The sequence below is a fragment of the Mirounga leonina genome, unplaced genomic scaffold (genome assembly GCF_011800145.1).
Source record: "Mirounga leonina isolate KUSES-001 unplaced genomic scaffold, KU_Mleo_1.0 Mir_82, whole genome shotgun sequence".
NCBI lineage: Eukaryota > Metazoa > Chordata > Mammalia > Carnivora > Phocidae > Mirounga > Mirounga leonina.
This window is the reverse complement of record NW_023270825.1, coordinates 21,163,463-21,181,429: the sequence shown is the minus strand read 5'-3', so window position 1 is coordinate 21,181,429 and position 17,967 is coordinate 21,163,463. Positions and strand designations below refer to the sequence as shown.

Below are 17,967 nucleotides of genomic sequence, written 5' to 3'. Positions count from 1 at the left end.
AGCATGGAGGAAAAAAGAAAATTTAAAAATATATGGCACAGTAGGGGTGCCTGGGTGGCTCAGTCAGTTAAGGGTCCAACTCTTGGTTTAGGCTTAGGTCATGATCTCAGAGTCCTGAGATTGAGCCCCATGTTGGGCTCCCCACTCAGTGGGGAGTCTGATTCCTCTCTCTCTCTCTTTCTCTTTCTCTCTCTCTCCCCCCTCTGCCCCTCCCCCCACCCGTGCATGCTCTCTAAAATAAATAAATAAATCTTTTAAAAAAAACCCAAAGACAAAGTGAAAATTATTAAAAGCATCCAAGGGGGGGGAATACACACAAACTTTCAAAGAAGTAGCAACAAGATTGATAGCTGATTATTCATTCAACAGAAAAGATAGGATCCATAAAATCAATAGAAAGATACCTACAATGAGAACAACAAAAATAACAATGGTAAATACCTGCCAACCCACCAAAAGTATTCTTTGAAATTAAAGGCAAAAGAAAGACATTTCAAGCAAATAACAATCAAGAGAATTCATTACCATTAGGCTCATATTAAGAACCTACTAAAGGGAATTTTAACATTAAAGGAAAATAATGCTAAATGGTAGCACAGAAGTACAGAAGGAAATGAAAAACAATAGAAAAGGTAAATAAAAATGAACCTTGGCTACACAAAACAAAACAAAAAATATGTTACTGGGCTTAAAATATAGGCAATCCTTGCACGGCATGATGGTGCAGGATCATGAAACTGCATGCTGAAACTATGCAAAGTGATCTTAATAATCAGTGAAAAAAGTTGTGATTGTGACTTTTAAAAGTTTTTATCAAAACAGTAAAACCTTTCTTTCTATTGGTTATAAATGTATAGGGAAAGGAAAAATAGTAAACTGATACTTATTTAACACACTGTAAATTTATTTTATTTTTTTAAAGATTTTATTTATTTATTTGACAGAGAGATAGAGAGAGAACACAAGTAGGCAGAGTGGCAGGCAGAGGGAGAGGGAGAAGCAGGTTCTCCGCTGAGCAGGGAGGCGGACGTGGGGCTCGATCCCAGGACCCAGGGATCATGACCTGAGCCGAAAGCAGCCGCTTAACCAACTGAGCCACCCAGGTGCCCCAATACACTGTAATTTTAAACTTTAAAAACATTTAGAACTAAAATGTTTTATTTCATTGTAAAAAAAAAAAAACGTATCAAGCGTAGTTTGAACAGTGCATGCCTTTTTTCTCTTTGCTATGTAACTTGCAAGAGCATCATATCAATGTCTTGGCAAATTGTCATACTTCCTTCTAGATCTGGATCAGCTTCCAAAATTTAATTCTCTGCTCTTTCAATGTCATAAAATATTTCTAGGAGTTCCTTTCATGTGATTTTTTTTATCAGCATCATTTATTTTGGGACATCTTCATCCTTTTATTTGCAACCACTTTTCTCATTGATGTCAATAATTTGCCTTCACTAAGTTCTTTTGATTGAATATCTAGAGTCTCTCAAACAGTGGCAGTATCAACATTCACGAAGTCAGCTATTTCTCCTATGACTCCATTTACATATAATTCAAATTTCACTTCCAGCATTATCACATTCTGTTTCTTTGCTGCTCTTTCATCTCAGCTGGTCAGTTCCCTCTTTCAATTATCCATTTCTATAAAATGTCACATGGGTTTATCACTGGAAGACAAGGAGGCAACTGAATAACAGATGCTCAGTGACCAATCACCAATGACTTTGAAAGAAGTGGTATAATTGGTCACCTATCATGATATGCATTTGTTATTTACATATTGATGCACATATTGAAGAGCTAACAGCAAAGTTTGTACTCTGTGCAGTTATTCACAGTTAATATATTATGGTAGCCACAACTTGAACTATGTTGCCAGGACCAGCTATTATTTAAATTTAACTAAATAATGGTAACTTCATATTATGCATATTGGAACCATGCAAAGCAAGGACTACCTACAGCCTCAAAATTAAAATACACAAATAAACAAAGGATGGGAGGGTTATAAATGGTGTTAAAGTGTTCTAAAATCTTTGAGTTGTCTGAGAAATGTTAACAGTAGTAACTTATATTAGATTTTTATACAGAATGAATACATTTTTTTAGTATTTATTTTTTAAATTCAATTAAGTATAATGTATTATTAGTTTCAGAGGTAGAGTTCATTGATTCATCAGTCCCACTAGTACCCACTGCTCATTACATCATGCGCCCTTCCCAATGTCCATCACCCAGTAACTCCATCCCCCAACCCAGCAACCTTCAGTTTGTTTCTTATGATTAAGAGTCCCTTATAGTTTGTTCTTCCTCTCTGATTTCTTTTTTTTTTTTTAAGATTTTATTTATTTATTGACAGAGAGAGACACAGCGAGAGAGGGAACACAAGCAGGGGGAGTGGAAGAGGGAGAAGCAGGCTTCCCGCTGAGCAGGGAGCCCAATGTGGGGCTCAATCCCAGGAATTTGGGACCACGACCTGAGCCAAACACAGACGCTTAACAACTGAGCCACCCAGGCTTTCCTCTCTGATTTTGTCTTGTTTTATTTTTCCTTCCCTTTTCCTATGATGCTGTTTTGTTTCTTAAATTCCACATTTGAATGAAATCACATGACAATTGTCTTTCTCTGACTGACTTATTTCACTTAGCATAATATCTTTGAGTTCTATCCACATCATTGCAAATGGCAAGATTTCATTTTTTTGATGACTCAGTAGTATTCCATTGTGTGTGTGTATATATATATATATTATATATATACACCATATCTTCTTTATCGACTCATCTGTTAATTGACATCTGGGCTCTTTCCATAGTTTGTTGTGGACATTGCTGCTATAAACATTGGGGTACAGGTGCCCCTTCAGATTACTACATTTGTATCTTTGGAGTAAATCCCTAGTAGTGCAATTGCTGGGTCATAGGGTAACTCTATTTTCAATTTTTTGAGGAGCTTCCATACTGTTTTCCAGAGTGGCTGCACCAGCTTGCATTCCCACCAGCAGTGGTAAGTGGGTTCCCCTTTCTCTGCATCCTCACCAGCATCTGTTGTTTCCTGACTTTTTAATTTTAGCCATTCTGACTGGTGTGAGGTGGTATCTCATTGAGGTTTTGATTTGTCTTTCCCTGATGCCAAGTGATGTTGAGTATTTTTTCATGTGTCTGTTGGCCATTTGGATGTCTTCTTCACAGAACTGTCTGTTCATGTCTTCTGCGCATTTCTTGATTGGATTATTTGTTCTTTGGGTGCTAAGTTTGATAAGTTCTTTAAAGATTTTAGATACTGGCTCTTTATCTGGTAAGACATTTGCAAATATCTTCTCCTATTCTGTAGGTTGTCTTTTGGTTTTGTTGACTGTTTCCTTTGTTGTGCAGAAGCTTTTTATCTGGATGAAATCCCAATAGTTCATTTTTGCCTTTGTTTCCCTTGTCTTTGGAGACATGTCTAGGAAGAAGTTGCTGTGGCTGAGGTCAAAGAGGTTGCTGCCTGTGTTCTCCTCTAGGATTTTGATGGATTCCTATCTCACATTTAAGTCTTTCATCCATATTGAGTCTATTTTTGTGTATGGTGTAAGGAAATGGTCCCGTTTCATTCTTCTGCATGTGGTTGTCCAATTTTCCCAGCACCATTTGTTGAAAGACTGTCTTTTTTCCATTGGACATCCTTTCCTGCTTTGTCAAAGATGAGTTGACCATAGAGTTGAGGATCAATTTCTGGGTTCTCTGTTCTGTTCCATTGATCTATGTGTCTATTTTTGTGCCAGTACCATACTGTCTTAATGATTACAGCTTTGTAATAGAGCTTGAAAACCGGAATTGTGATGCCACCAACTTTGGTTTTCTTTTTCAACATTCCTTTGGCTATTCAGGGTCTTTCTGGTTCCATGAAAATTTTAGAATTGTTTTTTCCAGCTTTGTGAAAAAAGTTGATGGTATTTTGATAGGGATTTCATTGAATGTATAGATTGCTCTAGGTAGCATAGACATTTTAACATTATTGGCTCTTCCAGTCCATGAGCATGGAATGTTTTTCTATTTCTTTTTGTCTTCCTCAATTTCTTTCATTAGTGTTCTATAGTGTTCTGAGTACCTTTGGTTAGATTTATTGCTAGATATCTTATGGTTTTGGCTGCAATTATAAATGGGATCAACTTCTTAATTTCTCTTTCTTTTGTCTCATTGTTAGTGTATAGAAATGCCACTGATTTCTGTGCATTGATTTTATATCCTGCCACTTTGCTGAAGTACTGTATGAGTTCTAGCAATTTTGCAGTGGAGTCTTTTGGGTTTTCCCAAAAGCATCATGTCATCTGCAACAACAGTGGTGATAGTGGACATCCCTGCCATGTTCCTGACCTTAGGGGAAAAGCTCTGTTTTTCCCCATTGAGAATGATATTTGCTGTGGGCTTTTCATACATGGCCTTTATGATACTGAGGTATGTTCTCTCTATTCCTACACTGTGAAGAGTTTTAATCAAGAAAAGATGCTGTACTTTGTCAAATGCTTTTTCTGCATCTATTGAGAGGATCATATGGTTCTTGTCCTTTTTTTTTTTTTATTAATGTAGTGTATCACATTGATTTGCAGATGTTGAACCACCCTTGCTGCCCAGGAATAAATCCCACTTGGTAGTGGTGAATAATCCTTGGTAGTGGTGAATAATCCTTTTAATGTACTGTTGGATCCTATTGGCTAATATCTTGGTGAGAATTTTGGCTTCCATGTTCATCTGGGATATTAGTCTGTAATTCTCCTTTTTGGTGGGGTCCTTGTCTGGGTTTGGGATCAAGGTAATGCTGGCCTCATAGGAAGAGCTGGGAAGTTTTCCTTCCATTTCTATTTTTGAAACAGCTTCAGAAGAATAGGTATTAATTCTTCTTTAAATATTTGATAGAATTCCCCTGGGAAGCCATCCAGCCCTGGACTCTTGTTTGTTGAGAGATTTTTGATTACTGCTTCAATTCCCTTGCTGGTTATGGGTCTGTGCAGGTTTTCAATTTCTTCCTTTTTCAGTTTGGGTAGTTTATACATCTCTAGGAATTCATCCATTTCTTCCAGATTGCCTAATTTGTTGGCATATAGTTGCTCAGAATATGTTATAATTGTATTTCTTTGGTGTTGGTTATGAACTCTCTTCTTTCATTCATGATTTTATTTATTTGGGTCCTTTCTCTTTTCTTTTTGAAAAGTCTGGCCAGGGGTTTATCAATCTTATTAATTCTTCCAGCTCCTTCTTTAGTTGATCTGTTCTACTGTTCTTTTGGTTTCTATTTCATTGATTTCTGCTCTGATCTTTATTTTTTCTCTTCTCTTGCTGGGTTTAGGCTTTATTTGCTATTCTTCCTCCAGCTCCTTTAGGTGTAGGGTTAGGTTGTGTATTTGAGACCTTTCTTGTTTCTTGAGATAGGCTTGAATTGCTATATACTTCCCTCTTAGGACTGCCTTTGCTGCATCCCAAAGATTTTTTAACAGTTGTGTTTTCATTTTCATTTGTTTCCATAATTTTTTAAATTCTTCTTTAATTTCCTGGTTGATCCATTCATTCTTTAGTAGGATGCTCTTTAGCCTCCATGTATTTGAGTTCTTTCCAAACTTCCACTTGTGATTAAGTTCAAGTTTCAAAGCATATGCAGGGAATGATCCCAGTCTTTCGGTACTGGTTGAGACCTGACCTGATCTATTCTGGAGAATGTTCCATGTGCACTCGAGAAGAATGTATATTCTGTTGCTTTGGGATGGAATGCTCTGAATATATCTGTGAAGCCCATCTGGTGAAACCAGAACATTCCACTCCTACTTTGGAGAAGGGCTATTATACAACATTCAGTTAGCTGAAGATGGATTGGTAGAGAGGTGTCTATATGTAAGTTTCAAGTCATTTTTGCTTGTGCAGAATCATCCAGATCTTCCCAAGACTGAATGGGCAGTCCTGTGGCTTTTTTCCTTTTCCATATTCCCAAAAAGCCTACACGAGGTTCAACTCTTGAGGAGCCACTTACAACAGCAATTCCTTAGGAGCCAACATGACAGGTGGATCAGATTTCCCTGTGAGAAACAAAACTGGCCACCTATAGCAAAATATCAAAAATGGACAAGTCCTTCTTTCCTTTTCCTTCTGATTATGTACAATATGTCTCCTTTCAAGACTCTTACCCCCACCATACTTATTCCTTCACAAGTCTAAACCTTCAGGTTATATGAAAAAGACTGACATCAAGAAAAGAAAACTCAATTCAGAAATTAAGAAAACTGGAAGGTATGCAGTACACCAGAGCATCTCAACAATCCCTGCTATATTATAATTCAGTGTACTGCTACAGTCCAGAGATAAACATTGGCAGCTTAGAGTTCATTTTTTTCCCCTCTGGTGGTTAAAGGGTACCAAATAAATACTGGGCAAGAGGAGTTTGCTGGGAGAGTTAGAAATAAAAAATTAACCAATTTTTATCCCTGTGACAATTCAATGCCAGTAGAAGGCAAGTACTGAAGAAGAGAAAGAACAACTTGCATGCTAAAAAAAGAATTCCTCTAATCATTATGTCACCATCTCTTATTAAGAATCCAGGGAATCCTAGAAATAAAAAATTAGTTTCAGAAGACCTCTGAGGTACTTTAAAGCCTTAAAAAATTACAGTAATAATAAATTAGCTATTGCTCTCCAGAGGCTTACAGAGCAGCAGAAGCATGGAAATCAGGTTCAAAAAGTTATGTACAGATTATAAGCTTCTGGAGCTGCTCAGCCTTCTCTAAAGCTTAGTTGAATCTCCAAATATCTTTAAAAAGACATACAATTTAATGCAGATGGAGTGGATCTTTTGTTTAGTGGTAGTGTGAAAGCAGGGGCAGCAGCTGGTCTTCATCCTTTTCAAACTCAGGTTACATTAATAAGTACATTAAGACAATACATAAAAGAAATACTACAGCAAAGGGGGGAAAAGCCCAAACTGACAAATACCTCAAGGAGTGACTAGGTTCTCTTGCAGCCTTTGACTTGGATCTCGCTCTCAGTTTTTCTGTGGAGATGTGTAAGAGAGAACATTTTTCTCATAGAATGCTAAACCATGGCATCGAATGGACAAAATGGTTATCAAGGGACTGTAAAAATCTGGCCCCAAGGAATCTAGGACATGTAAGGGTAATTCAGAGGTATACTTCTGATTTGGGACAAATTCTAGACTAAAGAAATGATCATCGTGGGTAAATGTTATAATAGATGAAAGTAATTCCATTTTTTTTTTTAAATGTTCTACTGCCTTCAGCTATCAATCATCTCTGATAGCTCAAGCAGAAGGTCATCTTCATCTTTCCCGGGATCCAAGTTGATCTCAGCTTCTAATTTGCCTCCTGAAATCTCCCATATTAGTTTCTCAAAATCACCCTCCACAGAAAGCAGGGGCTTTCTTGTTGAGGTGGAGCTGAGTCGGTGAATTTTCACAGCCATCTGGGATGAAGAAGCGTTAGATACTTCCGGTGGGGAGGAATCTGAAGAGGACTGAGGTGGAGGCAACACAAAGGGTCTCTAGTTATTTCCATCTCAGGCATATTGACTGACTTGTCCTCAGAAAGGAATGGGATAACCGCCACAGCCGCTTTTTGCTGGGGCCTCCCTGGAGGACGCCGCTGGAGCTGAGTGGCTTCACAGCTGCAATGATGGCAGGGTGGACCTCCCCTGCCTTGGCGTTTGGGGGCCAGTTTGGGGGATGGGACAACTTTAACCACAGATGGCTTCACATTGACTTTGGGTTTAGCTTTACCCCTTTTTTCCAAGGTCTGTGCTGCACATCTCACATTCAGTATTGAGTCCCCAGTGCCTGAGGTTTCTACCTCTGCCTTTTGGGACGACTTTGTGGGAAGCCGCTCTGTCAGGTGCCATGTGATGCCCACCCAGTAGTGAGCACTGGCTTCTCTGCTATCTGAGTATTGCAAGAGTCTACATCTCCCCAAAGGGGTGTCAAAATTGATTTTTCCTTCTGTGAGGTTTCCCTCTCCAGCTGTTTAAGCATGTGCTTCTCTCTCATGGTCTCACGTCTCTTGACTTGAATTTTAGTGATGCCAACTCCTGTGGTCTCTACTGAAGCCTCTTTAGCCTCTGTTCTAGGAACACTGCTCTGGGAAGCGACTTCACTTCCTTCTTGAAGTTTCTTCTTTTTTTTTTTTTTAAAGATTTTTTAATTTATTTTTTGACAGAGAAAGAGACAGCGAGAGAGGGAACACAAGCAGGGGGAGTGGGAGAAGGAGAAGCAGGCTTCCTGCTGAGCAGGGAGCCCGATGCGGGGCTCGATCCCAGGACCCTGAGATCATGACCCAAGCCAAAGGCAGACGCTTACTGACTGAGCCACCCAGGCGCCCCTCTTCTCTTCTTTTATACCTGTTTTTTGTATGTGTGTGTGTGATTCAGAGGAGCTGCCTTGCCCCGGGGGGGGGGGGTGGCCTCAAGCTGAGGCTGGGAGCTGGTGCTGCTCTCAGAGCTCTGCTGTGCCCGCAGTGCCATCTCCTGTTTCATTTCCTCCAGCATCTTGATGTGCACCTCCTGCATAGACTGTTCCACCTGTGGGCTCCTCTGATTGTCCTTTGCTGTAACTAAGTATAGGAGGCAAAACCACTGTTTTTTTAATTTCACTATTGGTCTTTAGCTTGATGCAAGTTACATCCTTTTTGCTTTTTTGTCTCTCTGCTTCCTGCTGCCAATGTTTCTTTCCAGCCAGGACCTCAGAGAAGGTTTTGATTCAGATAGTGGAGGGGCTTCTTGTTCCTAAAGTAGAATTATCAACTTTTGGAGGTCCTTCTGTCTTGAGTTTAGGTTCCAATTCTCCACGTTTCTGACTAGCTTTTTCACGAAGAATCTCTTCTAATGTCTTCACATGGATCTCACCAACTTTAGTGACTCTCTGCTGACTCCTCAATGTTTGGAGCAGCTGACATGCCTAATCGCTCCTTCAGAGACTTGGAAATGTGAGCCTTCTTTGGTGCTTTGTCAGTGTTCGTAGTTTCTGTAGCTTCTACTTTCTTCCCTAACCTCTGTGCAAGACTACGCTTTAATGGAGGATTGCTGTCCTCACCTACTGAAAATTTTCATTTTCCCAGTCTCTCAGTGAGACTCGGTCTTACCAAGGGTTCTTCTCCTTGTTTGCTGGAAAGAATTACTGTCCTCACCATAGTCCAGACATTCTCTTTTTCAGGACCTGGAATGGGCTGAGGTTGGAGTAAAAGACTGGAGAAACTTCACCTTGCTTCTTGGATTTTTCCTTCATTTTCTTTGACTTAATTTCCTCAAGAGTTTTTATTCCAAAATTCAAACATTCACCTTGTTTCAAATTGACCCCAGGTTTTTGGGCAGAGGCTGTCTGTAATCCATTATGAACTTCGGAAGGCAGTTACAGGATGGGTGTTTTGGTTTCATCACCTTCCTCAGAAAACCAGTCATCATCATCTTCATCATCATCTGCAGCATTGATTACAACTGGTAGATGGGTGGGGCTAGGAACATTTTCTAAACTTTCTACTTTCATAACACTTCGCAGCTGAGGGGAGGGATCAGACTGGACAGACAATTTGTTCTGTTGAACTGTGAGCTGGTTAGCCTTCACTTCCTCTTCTGGTGACTCAGGCACAGTGGACAACACAGTTCTGTTTGGAGGTAGGAAAAGGCCATCAACATAATGTTGTGACGGAGAGCGCAGTTTAGTTTCTGACATTCCACTGGCTGATTTTCCCAGTAACAAGGAATCTCACTACATTTTTTGTCAATCTCCATGTGCCAAAACCTGCACACCTGTTGAAACCAGCGCCCTTCTTGCCATAATGTGCAAACAGTTTCATTTCCTAGTGCAACCTCACAGTGATGGAAGGGACAGCTGTCACCTTTGGTACATGTAGAATAGGAAAAACAAAAATAAAAAAGCAGTATTCTCCTTGATTAGGCAGGCTGGGTAGATCCTCAGATCAGAAGCGGCTTCTTGTAAACAAGCCACCGCTTCCTCAAGGCGAGGACCAGCTCCAAATCCTCTTGAAATAGGTTTAATCTTCCAAAAGACAACTCAATCACAGAAATCATCTTTTTTTTTTTAATTTTATTCTTATGTTAATCCCCATACATTACATCATTAGTTCTAGATGAAGTGTTCCATGATTCATTGTTTGTGCATAACACGCAGTGCTCCATGCAGAATGTGCCCTCCTCAATACCCATCACCAGGCCAACCCATCCTCCCACCCCCTCCCCTCTAGAACCGTCAGTTTGTTTTTCAGAGTCTATCGTCTCTCATGGTTCGTCTACCCCTCCGATTTCCCCCGCTTCATTCTTCCCCTCCTGCTACCTTCTTCTTCTTCTTTTTTTTTTTTTTCTTTCTTAACATATATTGCATTATTTGTTTCAGAGGTACAGATCTGAGATTCAACAGTCTTGCACAATTCACAGCGCTTACCAGAGCACACACCCTCCCCAGTGTCCATCACCCAGTCACCCCATCCCTCACACCCCACCCCCCACTCCAACAACACTCAGTTTGTTTCCTGCGATTATGAATTCCTCATATCAGTGAGATCATATGATACATGTCTTTCTCTGTTTGACTTAAGAAATCATCTTTTAAAATGCAATCATTAGCTGGTTGCTCTCAACAGGAACCTCTGTGTCTTCCCTGAGTTCCAATCTATTACCCCTTTTACTCACACTTAATATGAGTCAATTTTCCAGGAAATTTTGGGGAAGGGAATATCCCCAAATCCTAAAAAGCATCGCTATCACTAGTCCCACAGCCTCCTTCTTAAGATCCAGAATCAAGGCCTGCAAGATATCAACATCATGGGCCTTCCCCCAGGAATCCGCACCAATTATGGGAGTGTAGGGGGTGTTCTTCAAGACGGTTTCATCAGTCTGAACCGCTGACACTGTCCCCAACTCCTGCTTGCTGCCACGTCTTCCTTCTTTCTTCGCCACTGCCACCCGCCCTCCTCACAGCAGCAACACCCTAACGAATACATGTTTTAATCCCTAGGGCAACAGCTAAAATAATTGTAAAAGAATAGATAACTAATAAGCTAATAGTAGTGAGGAATAGAATAATAAAAATTAATTACTACAAAGGGCGCACAGGTGGTTCAGTCTGTTAAGCATCTGACTTTGGCTCAAGTCATGATCTCAGGGTCCTGGGATCGAGCCCTGCCTCAAGCCCTGTGTTGGGCTCTGCACTCAGTGGGGAGTCTGCTTTCCCTCTGCCGCTCCCCCTGCTTGTGCTCTCTCTCTCTCAAATAAATAAAATCTAAAAAAAAATTACTACAAAAAGAGCAAGAAATTAGAAGTAATGAAGAACTTCTAAAACAAATAGTAGATTTAACACCAAATAATCAGTATTTACATTAATTGCATTAAATGTAAAAGGACTTAATATTCCAACTACAATACAAAGATTTCCAGGTAAGTTAATAAAAAAAAAAAATCAGCTGTATGCTTCTTACAAGGGACATACTTTAAATACAATGCTATAGAAAGACTGAAAGTATAAGGATAAAAATATTAACATGCAAACAATAACCAAGAGAAAATAGATATAAATATACTGCTATATATTAACCCTGAAGTCTTACTATATATAAAAAGGGAAATTTTATTATGATAAAAAGGATTACTACAGAGAGATACAATGATTCTAAATTTTAATATCTGTAGGAGAACTTCAAACTATGTAAAGCAGAAATTGACAAAACTGAAAAAATAAAATAGATACCCACCATCATAGTGGGGATTTGTTTCAATAGAGCTTTATCCGATAGAACATGCATACAAGAAAAGTAAAAATACTGATAAGAAATTAATAAGGTTTGAACAACATAATTTGCAAACTTAACCTTATTGACATATAAAATATTGTATCCAACAATTGCAGAGTACATATTCTTTTCAAGGACACATGGAACATTTATCAAAATTAACCATATGTAGGGCCATGAAAGCAAGTCTCAATAGCTTACAAAAAATTAAAATCAAGTTCTCTGACTAGTAAACAATGCACTTCTAAATAACCATGAGTCTAAGAAGAAACCACAGTAGGCACTAGAAAATAGTTTTAGCTAAATGACAATAAAAATATGATAAATCAGGGGCGCCTGGGTGGCTCAGTTGGTTAAGCGACTGCCTTTGGCTCAGGTCATGATCCTGGAGTCCCTGGATCGAGTCCCGCATCGGGCTCCCTGCCCGGCGGGGAGCCTGCTTCTCCCTCTCCCACTCCCCCCTGCTTGTGTTCCCTCTCTCGCTGTGTCTTTCTCTGTCAAATAAATAAATAAAATCTTTTAAAAAAAAATGACAAATTAAAACCCACGAGATGCAGTTAAAGTCACACTCAGAAGAAAATGCATAGCTTTAAAAAGACAGAGATTTTGATTCTCTGCCCCTTTCTCCAAAAAAAAACCAAAGAAACTAATTTGTAACAAAGCTCTATATACACCCTGCAGCAATTAAAAGCAACTGTTTTGTTATGATTATGGCCTTTTCTTCATAGTTTCTAGTTGTTAACATTTCTCTTAGAAATATCAACTTTCTCCCTCTGAGCAAAAGAGTTAATTTCATAGAGCAAAGAAAACTACTAAATACAAAAACTAAAAAGAGGATGAGTTTGGAAGTGGGTTTTTAAAAGGATATTTCTCTTATGTATATGAGGTATTCAGTCTAATATCTTAGAAAATAAGAGAATAACACATCTTGCATTCTCCAGATTTGTCTAATATATATCCTACATGATTATCTGCAAATGGTTTTAGTTGGCACAAAGGGTAAGTAAAGACTTCTGGACTCCTGCCACACAAATGCTTAATACCTTTATTTTGTAATCACTTATTAAGCAATGACTATAAACAAAGCATTATGCTACTCGCATGAGAGAAACAGAGCTGAAAAATCTCTCTTCTTCCCTCAAAGAACTGAGATAGATGGAAAGCATGAGACCAAATATCAATATAGAATGATTTATCTCATCTACTCATCTACTGTCAGCCCAACTTCCCTGGCACTCCCAGCAGAGAACTAAAGCCCTCTGATTCATTTATGAAGCAGAGCCCTTCACCAGGTTGGATTTGCTACAAGCATAGATACTGAACTAAGGTGTGCTGATGGCCAGTGCCATTGCATATTGCTAGCATTTACTGAAAAGCCTCCGGGAGAACATTAGCAGTTAAAGAACATAATGTTACTCTGTTGCATGGATGTTCTTCCTCAGAGGCCCTCCCTCTCTCCCTGTCCCTTTTTTGTCGATGTGATTGGTAAATTGGCTGAGTTAGGGCTATGGAAGGACTCAGAGCTCATCACCCCCACTTCTAACCATCCCTTCACTGCTTTTTCAACCTTCTCCTGCTAATGCACTGTATGTTTCCTATGAGCCGGCTTCCTAGTTCTTGCTTAGATTGTGCTGATAGGAATTGTGATGGTAGAAAATATGTGCTAAAATTGTTGGTGACCTAGAGCTGGCATTCCAAAGATAAAAAGCTACCTATTCAGTCAATTAATACAGTTATGTTTAACATGGTGCTGAAACTATGGTCATTACATCTTACAGCTAGACACAGGATTCAAAATAGTGGACCATTCTATTTTTACTGGAACCTTCTTCCCTTGACCTCTGGGATTCCACACTCCTGGTCATCCTCTACCATCTTGGTTGGTCTTTCTCATTCTCCTTTGCTAGTCCATGCTCCTTCCTCACTTTTAAACATTGGGGTTCCATATGACCCAGACCTGTGTCTTCTTCTCTTCTTACTCTACAATTCTCCCCGCCCCGTGACCTTATCCAACTATTCTCAAGTTTACATACCTAGTCCAGGTCTCTCGTTTTAGCATTGGGCCATTTACCTGTTGGTCTCCTTGATATCTCTTCTGAGATGTCTCACATATATCTCACTACTTAAATGCCCCAAACTGAAATCAGCCTCTCCCTCTGATCTACCACTCCTCCACTATTTGCTGAGCTGGTACATGGCACATCTATTTATCATACTGCATATTCCAGATACCTGAGGGGTATCACTGTACCTTCTTTCCTTATCACCCCCTTCTAATCCTTCACCATGTCCTGTTGATTCTACTACGCTAATATACAAAAAATGTACCCTCTTCCTCTCCACTGCCATGACCTACACACAAGCTATCATAATTTCTGGGAATTATCACATGGAAATGGAGAAGGGCTTAGCTGAGCTTTTTTTTTTTTTTCTTTTTAAGATTTATTTATTTATTTGAGAGAGAGCGGGGGGTAGGGGCAAATCAGGACTTCAGAGGCTAAGAATCTAGTATATACCAAGAGCTTTGTCAGACTTTATACTTTTTCTTTTTAAAGATTTTATTTATTTATTTGATAGAGAGAGCAAGAGAGCACAAGCAGGGGGAACAGTAGAGGGAGAGGGAGAAGCAGGCTCCCTGCCAAGCAGGGAACCCGATGCGGGGCTTGATCCCAGGACCCTGGGATCATGACCTAAGCCGAAGGCTGACACTCAACCAACTGGGCCACCCCGGTGCCCCAGACTTTATACTTTTTGACCTAGTCATTCCACTTCAATAAATTTCCCCTAAGAAAATAAATAGAGGAGTGAGAGTTTACATAAAAGCCCTTGTCTCATCGTTAATTTATAATAGCAATAACTGGGAAAGTATTCAAATGCTCAGCTAGAAGGGTCTAATATGAAATACTAAGCAACCATTAGAAATCTGTTGTCACAGACCATTTAATCCCAGAGGAAATACTTTTGACATAATGCTGTTTTAAAAACACAAAACATACTTAAAGACAGAAAAAAAACTGATTTTCTTTATATCATGGAATAATGAGAGGTTTCACATCTTTTGATGTGAATGTGTTTAAAACTTATTACAATGTATATGTATTATCTTTATAGTCAGGTGAAATAAACTTTTTAAAAAATTAAGGCTTCCTTCAATATACATCAATCTTAAAATTAATACTTGGTGTAAATTAATACTACATGGGTGACTTATTATGTGGTAAAAAACCTATCAGAAAATGTTACTTTAAAATTAATGTACTTAATTCTTAGTCCCAGTTTTCACCTCAGTACTGTGCAGTATTTAAGGTATTTAAGGTAACAAAATTATGGCTTTGCCAATACATACATACCTTCTTTTTAAAGTAGTTAATTAATTAGTTATTACTTCTCTCTGCCTCCCAGAGCACACGGTAAAGTTGCACATAATAAATGTCCAATAATTATTCCTTTAGTTTTAACCAGTCTCTCCCCACTCTCCACACTAGAGCAAGCTGGCCTAGACTGGCCTGCCTCCTATTTTTTTTTTTTTTTTGAACTAATGGTACTTAAAAGCAGACTAGAAAAAAATTAAAAATCAAATTGAAGTAAGTTGAAAAGAAGCTGGGGAATGGCCAAGATCTAGGTTTTGGGCTCTTATTCACATTCGGTTTCTTATTTTACACAATGTAGTCTTACACATTATTGCATTTGTATTTCTTAAAATTCCAACTATGCCAACTGGGGCAGCTTCCCTTCTCTTCAGATATCTTATTCCAGTTCAGGGTCCTTGCCTGTGCAAGCCTGCAACCTTCACATGTCCGTTGGCCCCATCTTACTTTGCAGGTAAAAAGCCAAGTCAGTTTCATTCTTGCCCTCAATTTGTTACCCAGCCTGGCATCCTTTCTCCTCATGAACTGGGGGCATTGAGGGTGTGAGTAAATATCTCTAAGGCTAAGGATCATAGTCAAATGCCATGATCTAATGCCAGTTGAATAGTTAAGAGAGAAAAGGGGGCACATGACGATGGAAGGAAAAAAAAAGTTGGAAAGTTCCTTAAGAGTAGAAGGATCTAAGCCTTCATTTCTCTTCCCTTTGCCTCTCTCTCCCCGACCTGGGGACTCTCTCCTGTCACTTTGCTGATTTCCCAAACTGTGTGGGGTGCAGGCTGGTGTGCTAAGCACCCACCACAATACCAGCTGAACTGAACAAGCCAATTTCTCTGTTCTTTGCTCTTACTAAGAATGAACAAACGGGGGAACCTGGGTGGCACAGTGGGCTAAGCATCGGACTCTTGGTTTCAGCTCAGGTTGTGATCTCAGGGTCATGAGATCAAGCCCCCCCACTGCCACTTCCATTGGCATCTGTGCTCAGTGTGGAGTCTGCTTAAGATTCTCTTCTCCCTCTGCGCTGCCCACCAACACTCGCTTGCTCTCTCTCTCTCTCAAATAAGTAAATATATCCAAAAAAAAAAAAAAAATGGAATGGATAAATATTTCCCAGAAGAAGAAAAAGCCCAGAATCTTGTCATAGGATTAAATGAACCTAATGTATGCTAAGTTATTGATCTGCTGGTTTGTGAAAACACTGCACACTTGGTATCACTGTTACACTTGTCATTGAAATGTCATTGAAATGTCCATTTTATTTGAAATCCAGTGAAGGGAAATTAAGCAATAAGGAGTATTTAAATTTCTTTTTAGTTCTGGTGGATGATCTCCTTTAAATACCATTAAAAAATAATAAATGAAGCAGTATTGGGAGTTAGAAGTCCTAGGTTAAGGCCCAGGGTTGCCTCTGTGTAACAGGAGATCAGTCACTTACTCTTGCTAAATGTGTCTTTGTTGTTTTGTCTGCAAAATGAAGAGGATTATTACCTGCTACACTTAAGTAAGTTCCTGAGTGATAAGTATACCCAGTCCCTGGTTACCCTGTAATCTCCAAGGCTGGGCTTTTCTAATCAATAAGCTTCAAGATCCTCAAATATTTCCCTGACACAGCTAAATCGCCCCACTCCATAGAAGAGCATACTTGAAGATTGAAGGGACTATCTGGCACTTTATATATTTTTTAAAATTTTTATATAGAATATATATTCCTTTGTGTGTTTTTTTTTTAAATTGGGGGGATTTTTTTTATGCCTTTTATTTCATTTTTTTTTTTAATTTTAAACAAGATAAAATAGGGTATCCTGGGTGGCTCAGTTGATTGAGCATCTGACTCTTGGTTTCGGCTTGGGTAATGATATCAGGGTCCTGGGTTTGAGCCCCGGCAAGGTGGGCAGGTGACCACTGGGCTCCTTTCTCAGCTCAGGGAGGAGTCGGCTTCTCTTCCTCTTTTTCCTGCCCCTCCCCTCACTCACGGCTGCATGCGCTCTCTCTCTAAAATAAATATATCTTTAAAAAAAAATAAGATAAAATAAAAAGTGAAAAGTACACATTCCTAGCTTCTAAACCTACCTACCAGAGACAACCACAATGAACACTATGCTCTGTATTTTAAGAATTTTATCGATGCTTACTGTATTCGTTTGGGTAGGCTAATAACTGTAAGAAATAGACAAAAATAAAACTCTGTAACAGCCCTAAGGGAACTGAAGGTTATTTCTTGCTCATGGGACAGTACTGGGTAGAGGGGCAGGCGGGCAGGCAGGTCGGTGCTCGTCCATGCAGTCACTCAGGGACCCAGGCTGCTGATCCAGGGGCCCTGCCATCCTCAACTCTTGTTCATACTCACTCCGGGGGACAGCTCTATGCCAACCTGCCATGCTGGAATTATATACATGTTTTCTTTCTCTTGGTGTTCCCAGAGTCCTGGCAACATGGCTAGCCTCCTGCACTCTTGGGCTGTCATGGCTTAACTCAGAATTGTGCGATTCAAGTTCACCCTCCCACGCAGGCTTGGAACTTACTCAAATTTGGACCCCTTTTTCACCCTTTTCCTCCTTTCAGAGGTTTGTGAGTGCTACTCCTCTCTGCTTTCCATCATTGAAAAGGTTATACCAGCTGCATTCACTTCTGACATCTGTCTCCATTTAGCTAAGGTAGCAGTTCATGCCCCCTCCCCTTCTGTACTTCAGCAGAGATTTTGTTTTTCTGGGTTTGAGATATAATTGACATGTAACACTGTGTAAGGTTAAGGTGTACAAGGTGTTGGTCTGACACACTTATATTACTGCAAAATGATTACTACCGTAACATTAGCTAACACTTCCATCCTGTCAC

General features: G+C 39.6%; 1 protein-coding gene and 1 pseudogene across 6 annotated transcripts in view; one reads left to right on the top strand and one right to left on the bottom strand.

Moving 5' to 3' along the window:
* TSHR (thyroid stimulating hormone receptor) overlaps window positions 1-17,967 on the top strand; it is a 158,576-nt gene that overhangs the window by 92,478 nt on the left and 48,131 nt on the right. The gene's annotated exons all lie outside the window — the stretch shown is intronic.
* LOC118002454 lies at window positions 7,227-13,642 on the bottom strand (annotated as a pseudogene).